The sequence below is a fragment of the Festucalex cinctus genome, chromosome 3, assembly GCF_051991245.1.
Source record: "Festucalex cinctus isolate MCC-2025b chromosome 3, RoL_Fcin_1.0, whole genome shotgun sequence".
NCBI classification, from domain to species: Eukaryota; Metazoa; Chordata; class Actinopteri; order Syngnathiformes; family Syngnathidae; genus Festucalex; species Festucalex cinctus.
In genome coordinates, this window is record NC_135413.1 from 6,638,572 (window position 1) to 6,662,138 (window position 23,567).

Genomic DNA, 23,567 nt, shown 5'->3' on the forward strand with positions numbered 1-23,567 from the left:
CGACTGATTATTAAGTTGAAAGTCGGGGTTATGCCAAATGGGAGAGAGCCCACAGGGCGCCAATTGGGAGTTTGTAATTTCTAATGCCTTCCACCAGGCAGTCAGGGTGGCGGCTATCATTGGGTTTTTAAAACAATTATGTCGTCTTATTGATTTTGTAATAAAGAGTAAATCTGACAGTCTAAGATTATTACAATCCTTCTGCTCCAATTCCAACCAACAGTTAGTATCTCTGTTGGGTTGTGTCCATAGCACAAGATATTGTAGTTGATTAGCTAAATAATAGTACATAAAGTTTGGTGCCTCTAAACCTCCTTTAGATTTACTTTCCTGAAGAGTAGATAGACTAATTTTGGCTTTTTTTTTATTCCAATAGAATTTTATGATAGCAGAGTCCAGCGATTGGAACCAGTTAGACGTAGGTTTAAATGGAATCATTGAAAATAAATAATTAATCTTTGGTAAAACTTTCATTTTTATAGTAGCTATCCGTCCTATTAAAGAGATCGGAAGATTATTCCAGCGCTCCAGGTCACTACGGATACTATCCAATAATGGTGAAAAATTTAAAGAAGTTAATTCAGTTAACTTAGGTGAAATTTTAACACCTAAGTATTTTAAATTACCTGTAGGAAAGGAGTAGTGTGGATCCTGACTTGTAGGATTCCATGAATTTTCTGTAATAGGTAATAATGTTGATTTTGTCCAGTTAATAGAGTAATCTGATAAGTGAGAGAATTTAGTTATTAATTTAAATGCTTCCCCTAGCGAGATAGCAGGTTCTTCTAAATAGAGTAATATATCATCGGCATATAGATTAATTTTATGTTCTATTGTCCCGGAGTGGATTCCTTGGATCCGTCTATCCTGACGTATAGCTAATGCAAGCGGCTCAATAAATATAGCAAATAATAAAGGAGAAATTGGGCACCCTTGTCTTGTTCCCCTTTGTAAAGTAAAACTCTGTGATGTAATCCCATTAGTAGTAACTGTAGCTTTAGGAGAATCATATAATATTGAGACCCATTGAATGAATGACTCCCCGAAGCCGAATTTATTTAAGACAGCAAAGAGGAAGGACCAGTTAACTTTATCGAATGCTTTTTCTGCATCCAGCGAAATAACAACTGCCTTTTTATCATACCGCTGTGACATACTAATCAAGTTAAAGAGTCTCCTAATATTATTAGTAGAATGACGACCTTTAATAAAACCTGTTTGATCACTATGAATAATTGTCGAGATTACCGTCTCTAATCGAGATGCCAAGGCCTTAGCGATAATTTTAATATCGGTATTAATTAGTGATATCGGTCGGTAACTTGACGGGAGGGTAGGGTCTTTTTCTGGCTTTAATAAAAGTTTAATTGCTGCTATATTCATATCTTGACGTATATCACCTTTACTTTTAATTTCAGTTACTACTCTTAGAAATAATGGAGCAAACATTAACCAGAAATGTTTAAAAAATATAGCCGGAAAGCCGTCTATATTTTTTAACTCAACGCAACTCAAGCACCTAATATAATTAACAACAGAAAAGCTGCATACATTCACAAAAAGAGCAAACTTAGCTTGTTAAAATGACTAAAAAATAATATAAAATAAAATAAATGCACACTGACATTTACGTGCAATAGATTTTCATACATTTACAAGCAAACAGTAGTAATCTAGTTGATTTTAAAAAATAATTGAGAAAAAAAAAAAACAAAGGTATGAGAACAACGCATAGTTTTTAAGATTGATTTAAACGCAATTATACTTGTGTCTGACTTCATTTATGTTGGCAATTTATTCCATGTGTGTGCAGCATCACAGCTGAATGGCACTTCACCATGTTTGCTTTGAAACCTGGGCTCCACTAATAGACCAAGTCTGCAAAGTAAACAAGAAGGACAACCACAGATGTTTTAACAAGCTTCAGCATCATTTATCTGCCATCATTTTTGTATGCATTTTCGTGACATGCTGCAGCACCTTCGTTTAAGATGACCCGCGTTTACCAGGATGCAAAACAGACACCTTTTCTCTATACTGTCTATAAACAGTCACAAACACCAACAAAAGCCAAGACACAGTGAATAAGACCCTCATTATCAGTGCTTTGTCTGGCAATAGCGATTGCCCTTCTGGTGTTTTGTTTAGTAACGCATGCATCCGTCTCGTGCATAAAGAGCTGGTTGAAAGAATTCACTCAACTATCATGAATATTTAATAGAGCCTTTAACAGCATACCTTTATGAAAGCTGTACTACCTGCACATCTAATGACCCTGAACACCAGAGCCGGAGGCATGGGCATTAGGAGGCCATGCCCTGGGTTGGAAGCTGTTTTGAGAGGCCTCGCCAATCTGTTCTTCCTATCAATCACGTAAACTTGTGTCGCTTCTGCTTCAAGTAAAGCATGGCTTGCCAACCAACCATATACTTCATTTCAAGTTTGGCTTTGATTGACAGCTAAAGCTAACCAATGACAATCGGGATGGGGGTGTGGTCAGACGTTTGACAGACAGTTGACATCGCTGGAATTCCTGAGTCCTCATGTTTCAACGTTCACTTCTGAGTGGCAAACTTTTATTTTACGGTAATCAGTCAAACCACAAACACAACGTATGCATGGACAAAATTGCCAAACAGCACACACAGTGATGCAGTTAAACAGACCCACACACGCACACAGGCACACAAACACAACAACTTATGTTGCAGGATACAATTATTTATCACATTGCAGTACAATATGAGTTGAGTTGTGTTTTTTATTGCTGAGCTTGCTAACGTTGATGACTGTCACCAAGTTCTAATAAACTATGCACTTTACACATGATCCTTTTAGATTGATATTTTGCTTAGTTTTCACTGAACCCATATAATATCGTTCTTGTGTCATTATTAGTCTTGCAGTAGAGGCAAGTGAAATGAAATAACAACATAAAATTAATTAATATCATAAGTAGGTAAGTATTCAAGTAAAAACAATATTAACTAGGGAAATAAATACCTGAGTATCAATAAAATAGCACAAAATGCAGCATTGCCCTGTGATTGGCTGGCAACCACTTCAGGGTGTACCCCCCCTACTGCCTGAAGCCAGCTGGGATAGGCTCCAGCACCCCCGCGACCCTTGTGAGGAGCAAGTGATTAAGATGGATGGATGGAAAATGCAGCATGCAGACGCCAAAAACAGAAACACAGAAACGGTGCAAAGTCTCATGCTGAGTCGAAGACCCAAGAATAGAGACGGCAAAAACCACAAGATATGAAATTTTGTCCATATCGTACAGCCTTAAATCTAACAAGCGAAGGAATTCAAATCCTCGCCATTCACAGATAAATGGGGCTGGGTCACAGAGTCATTCCTTCAGACATCGTTGCCTACAGAAATGGCGTTTGTTGCTAATGAACTTTTGAGTTGAATAAATGCACACAGAACATTACCGTTGTCTTTTAGATTTCATGATGAACTGCCGCTTTTAAGTGACAGAAAATATTTATTAGCACTTTTGGAGTTGTCACAAGTTCACAACCAATGTTCCCTCAAATTTTCCATCTGCCTGTGCATTCATACAAATTTCTCACAATGCCATGTATTATTCACCATAGTGAGAAGTGAAGCCACCAGCGGCCATCTTACATTATCACCCACTAAGCCTCCCGAACGTGAAGATATTGATTTTCCCGCAGCGTTTTCATTTTATTTACTGTCTCTACAGTGAAAATGCCACTGTGTTTGGCGTATGGTTGTACCAATAAGTCTGTAAGAAGCGCTACACGCACATTTCATTGGAAAGAACGCCTTCTTTTTTTTTTTTTATCATAAGCTATATCTGTGAGTGTTACTCAAAGATGTGTCCGCATCATGTTGTAAACACCATGAACAATGAAATTAAAGCAAAGCCCATCAGGACAAAATTGGCTGTGAAATGTAAACCCGTTAGTCCACTTAAATACAGTAATCTCTTAGCAGCATCCAACACGCACATGGCAACCAAACCTGTCCAAAACCTGAGGTCATAAATTACATGATGTATGTTTGTTACGAAAAATAAATAAATAAATCAAACCACTTATATATCAGATTTGTGACCAGAATAAAACCAGCCCTAGTTTGTTACTTGTTCTTAATCACACATATTATTTAAGCATAATTAAGTCATAAAACAATTACAATTAATATGGGCCCACATCGTCCACTCGAAAATAATGGTAAACATGACATTTATTAAAACATTTTTTTTTTTTTTTTAAAGCATATTATTAAAACATTTCTGAAACTCGTGAAGACTAACCCTGGTATTGTATTGCTGTTAATATTTTATATTTATATTTAATATTTAATATTTAATGTCATGTTTGTTTTGTTGTGTTTCTGTCAAGCTAAGGCTCTTTGAAAGTGCTATATAAATAAAGACGACTTAACTTGACTTTGCCAATCCTTTACTATGTGCTATATAAAGTTTTCAATTTTTGTATAGGAAGATAATCTAAAAAAAAAAAACAGTAAATACAGCTCAGGTTAGGTTTTTTTTTAATGCGCTGCAGACATTTGCTGTGCGCTGAGGGGGTGAGAGCACTGCATGATTGTGCACGCGCGCAGCTTAGAGGGAACACGGGTCACAATGCCACTGTTCAGCCTGAAGAACATTAGATTTAGGTTGAAGAAGTGTGCCCCAGAAAAATAAAAATAAAAATCTAATGCCCTCCGTGGAATTTTTTTCTGCAGCCGGGTTTGCTGACAAACCTTTTTTTTCTAGTAATTTAAATTAACTTGTTATGAAGACATGAATACATCAAGATATTCTATGTTTGCTTGATCAGGTGAGCGATAAAACAAAAAAGCAACAGTAGTTCAAGGGAAAATAAATAAATTAATAATTTTAATTTATTTATCATACTAATTATAATCCTACAAGGGAAATTTGATATATTGTTTCATACAGTGTATTTCCTGGGGTCAGTTATACAGAAAATGATTTGTTACCTTAGTTAAGCAAAAAGGAGTAATGAGAAGCTGCGATTGGCTGGCAACCAGTCCAGGGTGTCCCCCGCCTACTGCCCAGAGCCAGCTGAGATAGGCGCCAGCACCCCCCGCGACCCTCGTGAGGAATAAGCGGTCAAGAAAATGGATGGATGGATGATGGAGTAATGAGAAGTAGTGTTATCGTTGCCATTTGTTGATTACGCAAAAAAGGAGACAAGCAATTGTCATGAAACGTTACAAAGAGGTAGCACCTAAAAAAATGTGGGTGCAAATCCAGATGAAAGTTCAACCACACAACAGAATAAAAACACACCACCCATATTTCCCGGCTTTACTACAAGTGACTTAGTTAGGGTTGATGTTTATGTTGTGCTTTAAAGATGAAGACTGGACAATTTATTGTGTAGGGGAAAAGCAACCACAATAGGGCACACAAGTTTGGGGAAGCTCTGTGCTTTACTGAGTGTGTCAACTATTTCATCCTGAGAAAATGTACTTGGTGACAGTGTAGATGGCCTGATAACGAGTAATACCATCTGTCATCTGGACTAAACTACTCCCAAGTAAGAGAAAGGGAATTATTCTTTTTTACTATTATGTTACACCATAACTCGTGGCCTAACGTGTTTTATTTTTTCAGTAGGCTGTTCTACTTGATTTGGGCAGTGCAAGCTGTGGGCTACAAGCTATTATTACCTTAGCACTGCATCTCAGTATCAGTTTACTCAATGCATTTTTTTTTTTTTTTTTAGTACGCTAAAACAATCTTCCCAATTGTTTCAAAGCTGAACAATCTCCCAAGTCAGGCTTTAGACGTTACAGAAAACAGCCGACCAGACACAGCTTAGATAGGTTCAGTAAAGAAGGAATATATGGGGCCCTATTTTCGTGCCCAGTGCCTGTCTAGCACAAAGCGCGGTCAACTGTGTGTCCATACTGCACATGGATGGAGTTTTCTTTGTCATTTTGCTTGATGAGTGCCACAGTTGTGTGATGGAATGCAGCCAACTCCCGGCCAATCGAAGCGGCTCAACTCATTCATGTTAAAATCAGGTTGGTGGAAGTGCACATTGCGGAAGGAGAAATTGACTCACTGGGGTGTGTGCCATGCATGAGATTGGCCTGATACAGGTAAACTGCAAAATTTTTCCTTGCAGATGATGTGATCAGCCACACGTAACGTGTGCAATTGGAGACTGCCTTCCACCCAGATTGTGTGTGTGTCTGTGCATAACAGCCTTTAGCGACAACATAGTTATGACGCACGGTCAGGGGGTAGCTATTAAAATATTTTTGATAATGATGATGATACCAATTAGTAATGTAATTTCAACAGTGATTCAGAGGGACTGCCTCACACAGTTGTCTTATTTATGACTGAAATAGGATGGCATTCACGACACACCTCCGTGGAGCTCCAAATATCTCTACCTGCGATTTACTTACTGTAAGTCCACCAAAATCTCGGTACCTGCGCCACAAGTTAGACCTGCTTTAAATGAGTCCGAAATCTACTCGACTTTTTGTCACAAAATTGCGAGATGTACTGGGGAAGCAACAGTCTCGTCTGCCAACGCACAGCACGGTGTAGCAGTGTCTACCAAATTCACAAACACACTAAACTAAACTTTCCCCGGTACGAAAATGAAGATGAAGATTTCTACCAGCGCACGGGCGCCTGTCTATGAAAATAGCCAATGATCTTAGGTGTCATAGATGGCAAGATGTCATAGGTAATGTGGCGAGTCTTGAGAGACAATGACTCATGTCAAGCCCACACAAAGACTACAAGCGCAAAAGACTATGTAGTGTTTTAAGTGGAAAAAAAATGTGCACCAGCGCTAACGTAATTAGTTGACTGCTCTTCACTTGCACGATTGTGTCATCCTGTGTCATCATCAATATCAGTCACATTTCATTTTGGGAAAAATACAGGACTTGTGCTTGGAACCAATTCCGGCCTCTTATGCTCAGTAACTCAGTTGTTACTGACAAAATAGTTGTTTGTTTGTTTGTTTGTTTGTTTGTTTGTTTGTTTGTTTGTTTGTTTGTTTGTTTGCAGAAAACACTTATCAGTGAGTGTTTTACGCCCAATCCCTGTATGGGATAATGAGATCTTAGCAAAGAACAAACTTCACTGTTTGCATCAACCATTGAGAGTACAGTATATTATCTCCGTATTATGAATCGTGACTTGCAGATGTTAGATTTACATTTCGCAGCGAGTGTTTTTTTTTTTTCTTGATCGACTTTGCTTTCATTTCATTGTTGATGGTTCTGACAACATAATGCAGACCAATCTTTGACTTAGACTTTGACTTAGACTTGACTTTATTGATCCCCTTGGGATGGCTCCCTCTGGGAAATTTTATTAGCACTTGGAAAAAATTCCTTAAGAGAGAAAATTTACAGTATATTTACATTCTTACAAGTGAAATTTAAAGCTTGTCCCACACTTATTGGTACAACGGTATGCCACACACTGTGGCATTTTGACTGCAGAGACAAACAATTATATGAAAATGCTGCAGAAAAATGATATTCCACTTACTTTTTGTGCTCTAAGTGAGTGGCAACGCAAGCTAGTGGCTTCACTTGTCGTTTTAGCGTCAGCAGTCCAGGGCATCAGCCTGCAATCAACTTCTGAGACTGACCATGGTCTTTTTGAAGCTTTAAGCCAGGACAGTTTGGTACCATTTTCATTTCATTTTAGGTCGGCTAGTATCGGGTTGGCATCAAGTTTACAGCAGGCGGCTTTAACAATGCATGCATGCTTCTCTTGTAAAGCACAGAGCTATAGAGCTAAAGTAATGGAGTAGTCTCGGCAAGATGATAAATAACCGTGCGTTCGGTGTACATAAACCCGCAGAGACGCTGTGTGTCCGAAGGCAAGAAAAAGCCCAGTATTTATCCAATGATCGTCCCCTTTGCGCGCAGTGGAAAATCCCACTCTAGAAGTAGCCTCCGACTGTGTAAATAAATAAACGTGCCGTGGCACCGCAGGGATGAATGAGAAGGAAATTGTGTCAGTTATTTGAGATAAGTAGCTGATTCTGAACAAAAGATTAAGGTATTCTAGTGCATAATGAATTGTACACACAGTGCATATTTCACCACTTTGTTTTTTTTCAGCGGCATCTAGGGGAAGCTGAGCATCCTTTGAAGTCTTAGAAGGATCGCCACTGGTACATTTGATTGTTGGAGCGTAGTTTTTGAGCAACAAGGAAAGCACTACTCTGTCCCTCGTTTCTATTAATTTAGTGTCAAAAAATTTATATTTGTTCTCCTTCTCGACGAATAAGGAACACTGAAAGGCTTCCTTTCTGAAATATGTAATCTCACTTGGCTAGCGATTTTATGCAATATGCCTTTGGTACACTCATTGAGCTCTGAATTTGATGTCAAGAGCGTAAAATGTGCCTCTGACCCAGTCTCACTTCCAGAAAGCCCAAAAGTCCACGAGGACTATCACGAGACTGTCATGCTGTGAAGTGCTGGCAGGCTTCTGTGTGGAGCTTCCGAGTCGTTTAAGCATTTGTCATTATGCTTTCCAATTCTGCAGTGCTGATCCCACTTGAATTATCACTACAGAGAGTATTCCAGCATTACACACAAAATAACATTGCTGCAAAATAACAAAACCAATCAATATGACACGCCAACCCTTATGTGACAAAAAAAATATACATTAACTAGAGCTGCGAGCAGCTATAAAGGGCCCTCGCAACCCGGGCCACGTTGGGGTATTTGCATGTCGGGGTACTGGCATATTGGGGTACTGTTTCATAGGAAACCGTCTAAATTGTAAATGTTTTAGACATGCTTTGTGTTTGCAAAGTTTCATGGAAGGCCAAAAATGATGCACAATTTAAAATCAAAATGGATTGGCACATGGCTATAGAATACTTTTTGGAGGTATTAGGCTGATAGGTATGCCTCCCAATATTCACACATCTAGCTGAACCATATAATCGGATATACTTCATAAAACTATCTAGACGACGCTATTGAGCCATTTATTACAAATTGCACAACAAATTATAAAATATTCATGTTCATGAGAGATCTGATCTGTGTGCAGTTTTGTGAGTTTTTCCCCGTGTTTAGACTCTCAAAAAAAAATTCTTTGCAAACGATGCATCCCTAAAGCAAAGGCATGTGACAAAATAAAAAATTTCAATAACTTTTCATCTTAAATATCTTAAGATGAAACATGCCAAAGAATGAAGACAATGTGATAAGTTTTGCAGAAAATATGACCCCTATAAAAGGCCCCAAAAAGTGGCTACAAATACCAAAGTAAATCAAAATGTCAGACTTCCTGTTTGGTTTAACGTATGGTTCCAAGAGACCTTTTTTGTACATCGTGGGCTCTTATGTATGCCTCCAAATTATCAAGAAAAGAAGTTGGGTTTAGCACTTGACACCAAGAGACTTTTTTTAAACATCGTGGGCTGCTACATATGTCTACAAATTTTCGTAGAATACTTTTTGGAGGTATTAGGCTGATAGGTATGCCTCCCAATATTCACACATCTAGCTGAATCATATAAAAAACATTTTTCTTTGCAAACAATGCATCGCTACAGCAAAGGCGTGCAACAAAATAAAAAATTTCAATAACTTTTCATCTTAAATATCTTAAGATGAAACGCGCCAAAGAATATATGACGCCTATAAAAGGCCCCAAAAATGGCAACAAATACCAAAGTTAATCAAAATGGCAGACTTCCTGTTTGGTTTAGCATATGGCTTTAGAAACTTTTTTGTAAGTCTTAGGCTGATCTCCCAATATTCACACATCTAGCTGAATCATATAAAAAACATTTTTCTTTTCAAACAATGCATCGCTACAGCAAAGGCGTGCGACAAAATAAAAAATTTCAATAACTTTTCATCTTAAATATCTTAAGATGAAACGCGCCAAAGAATATATGACGCCTATAAAAGGCCCCAAAAATGGCAACAAATACCAAAGTTAATCAAAATGGCAGACTTCCTGTTTGGTTTAGCATATGGCTTTAGAAACTTTTTTGTAAGTCTTAGGCTGATAGGTATCCAAATTTTTTCACATCTAGCTGAATCATACATTTCCAAAAGCTTCATAAAAATGTCGAGATGGCGCTATTGAGCCATTTATTGAAAATTGCAGAAAAACTCTCTAAAATGTTCATTTTTTATGGCAAGTTTGATGTGTGTGCAAAGTTTCATGAGTTTTCGCATGTTTAGAAAAAAAAAAAAAAAGCAGCATTTTACTTGGCAAACAATGCACCGCTATGGCAACGGCGTGCGACAAAATAAAACACTTTCGATAACTTTGCATCTTAAACATCTTAAGATGAAGCACACCAAGTTTGAAGACAGTCGGATACATTTTGTAGGAGGAGTTCGTTAAAGTATGACCCCTAAAAAAGGCCACAAAAAAAATGGCTACAAATCCCAACGTAAATCAAAATAGCGGACTTCCTCTTTGGTTTGGCAAATGGCTACATAATACTTTTTTGTAGGTATTAGGCTGGCAGGAGAGAGCCCCAACTTTTGGTACGCCCCCGAGTCGCTGACGGAGAGCAGGTTCTCCGTGGCATCGGACGTGGGGTGCTTTTGCGTGGTGCTCTATGAACTCTTCACCCACAGCGTCCTAATTTTCACAAATCTAGCAGAATCATACAATCGGAAATACTTCATAAAAATGTCTAGAGGGCGCTATTTATTGCAAATTGCACAATAAATCTCTAAAAATTCATGTTCATGACAAGTCTGATGTGTTTGCAAAGTTTCATGAGTTTTCAGACATGTATAGATAAAAAAACAAAGCAGCACTTTACTTGGCAAACAATGCATCGCTATAGCAGCAGCGTGCGACAAAATAAAAAACTTTCGATAACTTTGCATCTTAAACATCTTAAGATGAAACACACCAAGTTTGAAGACGGTCGGATGAACTTTGTACGAGGAGTTCGTTAAAATATGACCCCTGAAAAAGGCCACAAAAAATGGCAACAAATCCCATCGTAAATCAAAATGGCGGACTTCCTGTTTGGTTTAGCACATGGTTCCAAGAGACTTTTTTGTACATCGTGGGCTCTTATGTATGCCTGCAAATTATCATCGCGCTAGGTGAAACGTACAACCGGGAATGCTTCGTTAAAGAGGAGTTTTCTAGCTCAAAATGTGATGCCCGGCCCCTGGGGGACTTCCTGTTGGGTTTAGCACATGGCACCAAGAGACTTTTTTGTACATTGTGGGCTGTTACATATGTCTACAAATTTTTGTAGCTCTAGCTACTTCGTACAACTGGGAATGCTTCCTTAAGAAGGATTTTTTTCCTTTGCAAAAAGTGCATGCCACGACAACAGCGTGCGACGAAATAAAGAGCTTTCAATAACTTTTCATCCTCAACATCTAAAGATGAGTCCCACCAAGTTTGAAGATGATCGGATAAACTCTGTAGGAGGAGTTCGTTAAAATAAGACCCCTACGAAATGGCCCAAAAAATGGCAACACATTCCAAAGTAAATCAAAATGGCGGACGTCCTGTTAGGTTTAGCATATGGTTCAAAAAGAGTTTTTTGTACCTCGAGGGCTGTTATATACCTCTACAAATTTTGGTAACTCTAGGTGAAACGTACAGCCGGGTATGCTTTGTCAAAGAGGAGTTTTTTAGCTCAAAATGTGATGCCCGGCCCCTGGGGGACTTCCTGTTGGGTTTAGCACAGGGCACCAAGAGACTTTTTTGTACATCTTGGGCTGTTACATATGTCTACAAATTTTCGTAGCTCTCGCTGCTTCGTACAAATGGGAATGCTTCTTTAAGGATATTTTTTTTCCTTTGCAAACAGTGCATGCCATGACAACAGCGTGCGACGAAATACAAAGCTTTCAATAACTTTTCATCTTCAACATCTTAAGATGAATCACACCAAGTTTGAAGGTGATCGGATAAACACTGTAGGAGGAGTTCGTTAAAATAAGACCCCAATGAAATGGCCAAAAAAATGGCAACACGTTCCAAAATAAATCAAAATGGCGGACTTCCTGTGAGGTTTAGCATATGGTTCAAAAAGAGTTTTTTGTAGGTCATAGCCTGTTACATATGTGTACCAATTTTCGTAGCTCTAGATTAAACGTACAACCGGCAATGCTTCGTGAAGTAAGAATTTTTAAACTCTAAATTTGATGCGTCGCCGCCGTCATATAGTATATCAAAAACTTTTGATTTTTTACAATGATGTTGTCCCAGGTGTTGAGATGGTCCATCCCAAGTTTGAAGTCAATCGGGTTAACCGTGTAGGAGAAGCGGGCAAAAGTATGACCCCTGTAAATGTGCAAAACTGGGCCAAAATTGGACATTCAGATGATCATACCTCACTTTCTGTCTATTTTAGGGTACACAATTCAAAGAGGTTTTTGTTCATCTGGATGTGCTACGGGTGCCACACAATTTTCGTCGCCATAGGACAATCGTAGCGGGACAGGGATCCGTTTAACCTATGTAGGTGGCGCTATGGAGCCATTTTTCTGTTATCATGTATGGCGACTTTAAAATATCAAATTTTTCGCCAGGCCTGATGTGCGTGTAAAGTTTGGTGAGTTTTCGTTCACGTTTAGCGTCTCAAAAATGCGATTGTTTGCGGAGAAGAATAATAACTAGAGCTGCGAGCAGCTATAAAGGGCCCTCGCAACCTGGGCCACGTTGGGGTACTTGCACGTCGGGGTACTGGCACGTTGGGGTACTGTCAAATCGGACAAGGACCATCTAAAATGTTTTTGACAAGCTTTGTGAGTGCAAAAGGCCAAAGATGGTGTGCAATTCCCAAAATAAATTCAAAATGGCGGACTTCCTTTTAGGTTTAGCATACGGCTACAGAATACTTTTTGTAGGTCTTAAGCTAATAGGTATGCCTCCCAGTTTTCAAAAATCTAGGTCAAGTCATCTTTAGTTGTGTATCGCTTGAATCATACAATTGGAAATGCTCCATAAAAATGCATAGAGGGCGCTATTGAGCACAACGTTGGGTTACTTGCACGTCAGGGTACTGGCACGTTGGGGTACTGTTACATGGAACAAGGACCATTTAAAATGTTAGTTTTTCCCATGCCTTGTCTGTGCAAAGTTCTATGAAAGAGGCCAAAAATGATGTATAATTCCCAAAATAAAATCAAAATAGCGGACTTCCTCTTTGGTTTGGCAAATGGCTACATAATACTTTTTTGTAGGTATTAGGCTGATAGGGGTCTGTCCTAATTTTCACAAATCTAGCAGAATCATACAATCGGAAATACTTCATAAAAATGTCTAGAGGGCGCTATTTATTGCAAATTGCACAATAAATCTCTAAAAATTCATGTTCATGACAAGTCTGATGTGTTTGCAAAGTTTCATGAGTTTTCAGACATGTATAGATAAAAAAACAAAGCAGCACTTTACTTGGCAAACAATGCATCGCTATAGCAGCAGCGTGCGACAAAATAAAAAACTTTCGATAACTTTGCATCTTAAACATCTTAAGATGAAACACACCAAGTTTGAAGACGGTCGGATGAACTTTGTACGAGGAGTTCGTTAAAATATGACCCCTGAAAAAGGCCACAAAAAATGGCAACAAATCCCATCGTAAATCAAAATGGCAGACTTCCTGTTTGGTTTAGCAGATGGTTCCAAGAGACTTTTTTTGTACATCGTGGGCTCTTATGTATGCCTCTAAATTATCATAGCGCTAGGTGAAACGTACAACCGGGAATGCTTCGTTAAAGAGGAGTTTTCTAGCTCAAAATGTGATGCCCGGCCCCTGGGGGACTTCCTGTTGGGTTTAGCACATGGCACGAAGAGACTTTTTTGTACATTGTGGGCTGTTACATATGTCTACAAATTTTTGTAGCTCTAGCTACTTCGTACAACTGGGAATGCTTCATTAAGAAGGATTTTTTTCCTTTGCAAAAAGTGCATGCCACGACAACAGCGTGCGACGAAATAAAGAGCTTTCAATAACTTTTCATCCTCAACATCTTAAGATGAGTCACACCAAGTTTGAAGATGATCGGATAAACTCTGTAGGAGGAGTTCGTTAAAATATGACCCCTATGAAATGGCCCAAAAAATGGCAACACATTCCAAAGTAAATCAAAATGGCGGACGTCCTGTTAGGATTAGCATATGGTTCAAAAAGAGTTTTTTGTACCTCGAGGGCTGTTATATACCTCTACAAATTTTGGTAACTCTAGGTGAAACGTACAGCCGGGTATGCTTTGTTAAAGAAGAGTTTTTTAGCTCAAAATGTGATGCCCGGCCCCTGGGGGACTTCCTGTTGGGTTTAGCACAGGGCACCAAGAGACTTTTTTGTACATCTTGGGCTGTTACATATGTCTACAAATTTTCGTAGCTCTCGCTGCTTCGTATAAATGGGAATGCTTCTTTAAGGATATTTTTTTTCCTTTGCAAACAGTGCATGCCATGACAACAGCGTGTGACGAACTACAAAGCTTTCAATAACTTTCCATCTTCAACATCTTAAGATGAATTCACACCAAGTTTGAAGATGATCGGATAAACACTGTAGGAGGAGTTCGTTAAAATAAGACCCCAATGAAATGGCCAAAAAAATGGCAACACGTTCCAAAATAAATCAAAATGGTGGACTTCCTGTTAGGTTTAGCATATGGTTCAAAAAGAGTTTTTTGTAGGTCATAGCCTGTTACATATGTGTACCAATTTTCGTAGCTCTAGATTAAACGTACAACCGGCAATGCTTCGTGAAGTAAGAATTTTTAAACTCTAAATTTGATGCGCCACCGCCGTCATATAGTATATCAAAAACTTTTCATTTTTCACAATGATGTTGTCCCAGGTGTTGAGATGGTACATCCCAAGTTTGAAGTCAATCGGGTTAACTGTGTAGGAGAAGCGGGCAAAAGTATGACCCCTGTAAATGTGCAAAAATTGGCAAAAATTGGACATTTAAATACTCATACCTCACTTTCTGTCTATTTTAGGGTACACACTTCAAAGAGGTTTTTGTTCATTGGGATGTGCTACAGGTGCCACACAATTTTCATAGCCGTCGGACAATCGTAGCGGGACAGGGATCCGTTTAACCTATGTAGGGGGCGCTAAGGAGCCATTTTTCTGTTATCATGTATGGCGACTTTAAAATATCAAATTTTTCGCCAGGCCTGATGTGCGTGTAAAGTTTGGTGAGTTTTCGGTCACGTTTAGTGTCTCAAAAATGCGATTGTTTGCGGAGAAGAATAATAATAAGAACTAGAGCTGCGAGCAGCTATAAAGGGCCCTCGCAGCCCGGGCCACGTTGGGGTACTTGCACGTTGGGGAACTTGCACATTGGGGTACTGGCACATTGGAAGCAGAATTTCTTTGAAAATGGCATGATAAACGTGGATTTTTTTTTTTTTTTTTTTGCCAGGTGTGATGAGTGTGTCAAGCTCAATGGGTTTTGGTGATTGTTAAGATCTGCAAAAATCAGCGTCTTATTTTTTATTTTTAGGCAATGAGTTGCCCTGATTGGTATTTTTTGTAAAAGTGTATATACACATCATCGCTCGTTGTACTCATTGCACAATGTTACTTTTATTGTCCAAAGGGGCAATCAAAAATGAATAAAACAAAATGGAAATGTACATACGTTTGGATCGGTGTGAAGCCAGTGAACAATTTGAGTGGTGGAAACTAAAAGAATATTCATAAATGACTGAGTTATCACACTTAGAATGAGTGTACATTTTTTGTACAAAATACCGTATGTGGGGTATTTTTTTTTTATTCCTCAAGGGCTAGGTGGCGCTGCATATATAACTGAATGTTGTCACAGAGATAACTTCAGGCCTTGACGATAAACATACATGTCAAGTTTGGGATTTTTTGGAGCATGTACCGGGGAGTTATCAAGCATATCCTTTTTCATTGCGAAACACAAAATTTGATGCCCCGCCCTCATAATATAGTATTTCGAAAAGACAAAATTTTTCCCCCCTGTCGTTGGCTCAGGTCTTGACATGGTCCAGGCCAAGTCTTAACTCAGTCGGATGAAACGTGTAGGAGAAGTGGGCTAAAGTCTGCCCCCTGTGAATGTGCAAAAATCGTCAAAAATGGGACATTCAAAAATTCGTAGCTCACTTCCTGTTCATTTTAGCATATGGGTCCAAGAGACTTTTTTGTAGGTCTTGGGCTCCCTCATACACCTAAAAATATTCGTCGTTCTTGCTTAAACGTACAACCGGGGCTGCTTCGTTAAAAACTTCTAGGGGGCGCTATTGAGTAATTTTTGTAAAAATAGCACAATCAACAATAAAATATTGCTCATTTTACCAGGCCAGATGTGTGTGCCAAGTTTCATGAGTTTCTGTGCATGTTTAGACCCTCAAAACTGGCGTTGTTTTCTTGGCGAACAGCGCTTAGCCACGCCCACAGCAATTCGCGAAAACTCACAAACTTCGTGTTGTGACATCATGAAGGCCGAAACCCTCATCTGAGCAAATAAGAGGTAGGTCCAGTTAACGTGTTTGGAGAAAAACGTAGAAGAAAATTCGTAATAAAAAAAATTGCCACTAGGTGGCGCTATCAGTTAGATGAAATATAAGTCAGTAGATGTCTTTAGGGCTGGACTCTCATCAAATGTGTGAAATTTTGAGAAGATAGGATCATCTCGGTCAAGTTAATGCAGCTTTTATTTTCACGAAAAATCTTCAGACTTTGCGTCACCGTAGCGGCCACGCCCTTTGGCGAAAAGTTACAATATTCGGTGTGGGGCATCATCAACATCTTAAGGCTTTTCTGACCAATTTTCAACTGGATCCCTTCAACGAGCTCAGCACAGTAGCTAAAAACGTAAAGTATGACATTTATTGTAACCACTAGGTGGCGCTATATGTATAACTGAATTTTATCATATAGATGTTTTCAGGCCGTGACTATTACGTTGCCTGAGAAGTTTGAGATTTTTTGGAGCTTGTACATGGGAGTTATTCAGCATTTGCTCTTTCTGGACAAATGAAATTTTAAAGGCAATATTTGATGCCCCGCCCCCGTCATATAGTATTTCAAAAAGGCAAGATGTTTTGCCCAGTTTTTCTCTCAGGTCTTGAGATGATAAATGCCAAGTTTGAAGTCAATTGGATGAAAAAATTTTGCAAAGGGGGAAAAAGCATGACCACAGTGAATGTGCCAAAATAGGCCAAAATTGGACATAAAAAAATTCATAGCTCACTTCCTGTACATTTTAGCTACATGGTCCCAATAGACTTTTTTGTGCGTCTCGCGGTGCTACACGTGCCTGCCAATTTTTGTTGCTCTAGCTCAAACGTGCCGGGCTTGGTTTTTATTTTTCTACGCTAGGGGGCGCTATCGAGTCGCATTGTTATGACGACTTCATAATATCAAATTTTTCGCCGGGCCTGAGGAGTGTGCAAAGTTTGGTGAGTTTTCGTGAATGTTTAGGTACCCAAAATCGCGATCGTTTGCGGAGAATAAAGAAGAAGAATAATAACTAGAGCTGCGAGCAGCTATAAAGGGCCCTCGCAACCCGGGCCACGTTGGGGTACTTGCACGTCGGGGTACTGGCACGTTGGGGTACTGTAAAATAGGACAAGGACCATCTAAAATGTTTTTGACAAGCCTTGTGTGTGCAAAGTTTAATCAAAACGCAAAATATGGTGCACAATTCCCAAAATAAATTCAAAATGGCGGACTTCCTTTTAGGTTTAGCATACGGCTACAGAATACTTTTTGTAGGTCTTAAGCTAATAGGTATGCCTCCCAGTTTTCACAAATCTAGGTCAAGTCATCTTTAGTTGTGTATCGCTTGAATCATACAATTGGAAATGCTCCATAAAAATGCATAGAGGGCGCTATTGAGCACAACGTTGGGTTACTTGCACGTCAGGGTACTGGCACGTTGGGGTACTGTTGCATGGAACAAGGACCATTTAAAATGTTAGTTTTTTCCATGCCTTGTCTGTGCAAAGTTTAATGAAAAAGGCCAAAAATGATGTATAGTTCCCAAAATAAAATCAAAATAGCGGACTTCCTCTTTGGTTTGGCAAATGGCTACATAATACTTTTTTGTAGGTCTAGCATAATCATACAATCGGAAATGCTTCATAAAAATGCCTAGAGGGCGCTATTTATTGCAAATTGCACAATAAATCTCTGAAAATTCATGTTCATGACAAGTCTGATGTGTTTGCAAAGTTTCATGAGTTTTCATGTGTATAAAAAAAAAAAAAAGCAGCACTTGACAACTGTTACATGGAACAAGGACCATTTAAAATGTTAGTTTTTTCCATGCCTTTTCTGTGCAAAGTTTAATGAAAAAGGCCAAAAATGATGTATATTTCCCAAAATAAAATCAAAATAGCGGACTTCCTCTTTGGTTTGGCAAATGGCTACATAATACTTTTTTGTAGGTCTAGCATAATCATACAATCGGAAATGCTTCATAAAAATGTCTAGAGGGCGCTATTTATTGCAAATTGCACAATAAATCTCTGAAAATTCATGTTCATGACAAGTCTGATGTGTTTGCAAAGTTTCATGAGTTTTCATGTGTATAAAAAAAAAAAAAGCAGCACTTGACAAACAATGCATTGCTATGGCAACAGCGTGTTACAAAATAAAAAACTTTCGATTACTTTGCATCTTAAACATCTTAAGATGAAACACACCAAGTTTGAAGACAGTCGGATAAATTTTGTAGGAGGGGTTCGTTAAAATATGACCCCTGAAAAAGGCCACAAAAAATGGCAACAAATCCCATCATAAATCAAAATGGCAGACTTCCTGTTTTGTTTAGCCCATGGTTCCAAGAGACTTTTTTTGTACATCACGGGCTCTTATGTATGCCTGCAAATTATCATAGCGCTAGGTGAAACGTACAACCGGGAATGCTTCGTTAAAGAGGAGTTTTTTAGCTCAAAATGTGATGCCCGGCCCCTGGGGGACTTCCTGTTGGGTTTAGCACATGGCACCAAGAGACTTTTTTGTACATCCTGGGCTGTTACATATGTCTACAATTTTTCGTCGCTCTAGCTGCTTCGTACAACTGGGAATGCTTCATTAAGAAGGATTTTTTTTCCTTTGCAAAAAGTGCATGCCACGACAACAGCGTGTGACGAAATAAAAAACTTTCAATAACTTTTCATTTTCAACATCTTAAGATGAATCACACCAAGTTTGAAGATGATCGGATAAACTCTGTAGGAGGAGTTTGTTAAAATATGACCCCTATGAAATGGCCAAAAAAAATGGCAACACATTCCAAAGTAAATCAAAATAGCGGACGTCATGTTAGGTTTAGCATATGGTTCAAAAAGAGTTTTTTGTACCTCGAGGGCTGTTATACACCTCTACAAATGTTGGTAACTCTATGTGAAACGTACAGCCGGGTATGCTTTGTTAAAGAGGAGTTTTTTAGCTCAAAATGTGATGCCCGGCCCCTGGGGGACTTCCTGTTGGGTTTAGCACAGGGCACCAAGAGACTTTTTTGTACATCTTGGGCTGTTACATATGTCTACAAATTTTCATAGCTCTAGCTGCTTCGTACAAATGGGAATGCTTCTTGAAGGATATATTTTTTTCCTTTAAAAACAGTGCATGCCATGACAACAGCGTGCGACGAAATACAAAGCTTTCAATAACTTTTCATCTTCAACATCTTAAGATGAATCACACCAAGTTTGAAGATGATCGGATAAACACTGTAGGAGGAGTTCGTTAAAATAAGACCCCAATGAAATGGCCAAAAAAATGGCAACACGTTCCAAAATAAATCAAAATGGTGGACTTCCTGTTAGGTTTAGCATATGGTTCAAAAAGAGTTTTTTGTAGGTCATAGCCTGTTACATATGTGTACCAATTTTTGTAGCTCTAGATTAAACGTACAACCGGCAATGCTTCGTGAAGTAAGAATTTTTAAACTCTAAATTTGATGCGCCGCCGCCGTCATATAGTATATCAAAAACTTTTCATTTTTCACAATGATGTTGTCCCAGGTGTTGAGATGGTACATCCCAAGTTTGAAGTCAATCGGGTTAACCGTGTAGGAGAAGCGGGCAAAAGTATGACCCCTGTAAATGTGCAAAAATTGGCAAAAATTGGACATTTAAATACTCATACCTCACTTTCTGTCTATTTTAGGGTACACACTTCAAAGAGGTTTTTGTTCATTGGGATGTGCTACAGGTGCCACACAATTTTCATAGCCGTCGGACAATCGTAGCGGGACAGGGATCCGTTTAACCTATGTAGGGGGCGCTAAGGAACCATTTTTCTGTTATCATGTATGGCGACTTTAAAATATCAAATTTTTCGCCAGGCCTGATGTGCGTGTAAAGTTTGGTGAGTTTTTGGTCACGTTTAGTGTCTCAAAAATGCGATTGTTTGCGGAGAAGAATAATAATAAGAATAACTAGAGCTGCGAGCAGCTATAAAGGGCCCTCGCAACCCGGGCCACGTTGGGGTATTTGCACGTCGGGGTACTGGCATGTTGGGGTACTGTCAAATAGGAAACCATCTAAATTTGAAACATTTTTGCCATGCTTTGTGTTTGTAAAGTTTCATGGAAAGGCCAAAAATGATGCACAATTAACAAAATAAAATCAAAATGGATTGGCACATGGCTATATAGAATACTTTTTGAATATATTAGGCATGCCTGCCAATATTCACACATCTAGCTGAATCATATAATCGGAAAGACTTCATAAAAATGTCTAGAGGGCGCTATTGAAGCATTTATTGCAAATTTAATAAGAAATCTCTAAAATATTCATGCTTATGACAAGCCTGATGTGTGTGTAAAGTTTCATGAGTTTTTGCACATGTTTAGACCAAAAAAAAAAAAGCAGCATTTTACTTGGCAAACAATCCATCGCCATGAAACGGCGTGCGACAAAATAAATAACTTCCGATAACTTTGTATCTTAAACATCTTAAGATGAAGCACACCAAGTTTGAAGACAGTCGGATAAATTTTGTAGGAGTTCGTTAAAATATGACCCCTAAAAAAGGCCACAAAAAATGGCTACAAATCCCAACGTAAATCAAAATGGCGGACTTCCTGTTTGGTTTAGCAGATGGTTCTAAGAGACTTTTTTGTACATCGTGGGCTCTTATGTATGCCTCTAAATTATCATAGCGCTAGGTGAAACGTACAACCGGGAATGCTTCGTTAAAGAGGAGTTTTTTACCTCAAAATGTGATGACCGGCCCCTACGGGACTTCCTGTTGGGTTTAGCACATGGCACCAAGAGACTTTTTTGTACATCGTGGGCTGTTAAATTTGTCTCCAAATTTTCGTAGCTCTAGCTGCTTCGTACAACTGGGAATGCTTCATTAAGAGGGAATTTTTTCCTTCGCAATCTGTGCATGCCACGGCAACAGCGTGCGACGAAATAAAAAGCTTTCAATAACTTTTCATCTTCAACATTTTAAGATGAATCACACCAAGTTTGGAGATGATCGGATAAACTCTGTAGGAGGAGTTCGTTAAAATAAGACCCCTATGAAATGGCCCAAAAAATGGCAACACGTTCCAAAGTAAATCAAAATGGCGGACTTCCTGTTCGGTTTAGCATATGGTTCAAAAAGAGTTTTTTGTACCTTGAGGGCTGTTACATATGTCTTCAAATGTTGGTAACTCTAGGTGAAATGTACAGCCGGGAATGCTTCATTAAATAAGAATTTTGAAACACAAAATTTGATGCCTCGCCTCTGGCGGACTTCCTGTTAGGTTTAGCATATGGCACCAACAGGCTTTTTTGTAGATCATAGTCTGTTACATATGTGTACCAATTTTCGTGGCTCTCAATTAAACGTACCACCGGCAATGCTTAGTTAAGTAAGAATTTTGAAACTGTAAATTTGATGCCCCGCCACCGTCATATAGTATGTCAAAAACTTTAGATTTTTTACCATGATGTTGTCCCAGGTGTTGAGATGGTACAGCCCAAGTTTGAAGTCAATCGGGTTAACCGTGTAGGAGAAGCGGGCAAAAGTATGACCCCTGTAAATGTGCAAAAATGGGCCAAAATTGGACATTCAAATACTCATACCTCACTTCCTGTCTATTTTAGGGTACACATATCAAAGAGGTTTTTGTTCATCTGGATGTGCTACAGGTGCCACACAATTTTCGTAGCCATAGGACAATCGTAGCGGGACAGGGATCCGTTAAACCTATGTAGGTGGCGCTACAGAGCCATTTTTCTGTTATCATGTATGGCGACTTTAAAATATCAAATTTTTCGCCAGGCCCGATCTGCGTGCAAAGTTTGGTGAGTTTTCGTTCATGTTTAGTGCCTCAAAAATGTGGTTGTTTGCGGAAAAGAATAATAACAAAGAAAAAGAAGAAGAAGAAGAAGAAGAATAATAACTAGAGCTGCGAGCAGCTATAAAGGGCCCTCGCAACCCGGGCCACGTTGGGGTACTTGCACGTCGGGGTACTGGCACGTTGGGGTACTGTCAAATAGGACAAGGACCATCTAAAATGTTTTTGACAAGCCTTGTGTGTGCAAAGTTGAATCAAAACGCAAAATATGGTGCGCAATTCCCAAAATAAATTCAAAATGGCGGACTTCCTTTTAGGTTTAGCATACGGCTACAGAATACTTTTTGTAGGTCTTAAGCTAATAGGTATGCCTCCCAGTTTTCACAAATCTAGGTCAAGTCATCTTTAGTTGTGTATCGCTTGAATCATACAATTGGAAATGCTCCATAAAAATGCATAGAGGGCGCTATTGAGCACAACGTTGGGTTACTTGCACGTCAGGGTACTGGCACGTTGGGGTACTGTTACATGGAACAAGGACCATTTAAAATGTTAGTTTTTTCCATGCCTTGTCTGTGCAAAGTTTAATGAAAAAGGCCAAAAATGATGTATAATTCCCAAAAAAAATAAAAATAGCGGACTTCCTCTTTGGTTTGGCAAATGGCTACATAATACTTTTTTGTAGGTCTAGCATAATCATACAATCGGAAATGCTTCATAAAAATGTCTAGAGGGCGCTATTTATTGCAAATTGCACAATAAATCTCTGAAAATTCATGTTCATGACAAGTCTGATGTGTTTGCAAAGTTTCATGAGTTTTCATGTGTATAAAAAAAAAAAAAACAGCACTTGACAAACAATGCATTGCTATGGCAACAGCGTGTTACAAAATAAAAAACTTTCGATTACTTTGCATCTTAAACATCTTAAGATGAAACACACCAAGTTTGAAGACAGTCGGATAAATTTTGTAGGAGGGGTTCGTTAAAATATGACCCCTGAAAAAGGCCACAAAAAATGGCAACAAATCCCATCATAAATCAAAATGGCAGACTTCCTGTTTGGTTTAGCACATGGTTCCAAGAGACTTTTTTGTACATCATGGGCTCTTATGTATGCCTGCAAATTATCATAGCGCTAGGTGAAACGTACAACCGGGAATGCTTCGTTAAAGAGGAGTTTTTTAGCTCAAAATGTGATGCCCGGCCCCTGGGGGACTTCCTGTTGGGTTTAGCACATGGCACCAAGAGACTTTTTTGTACATCCTGGGCTGTTACATATGTCTACAATTTTTCGTCGCTCTAGCT

At 38.9% G+C, this 23,567-nt stretch overlaps 1 protein-coding gene across 1 annotated transcript in view; it reads right to left on the bottom strand.

Annotated features, from left to right (window-relative positions):
• The window catches only part of cdh13 (cadherin 13, H-cadherin (heart)), a 511,818-nt gene that overhangs the window by 321,923 nt on the left and 166,328 nt on the right, over positions 1 to 23,567 (bottom strand). The gene's annotated exons all lie outside the window — the stretch shown is intronic.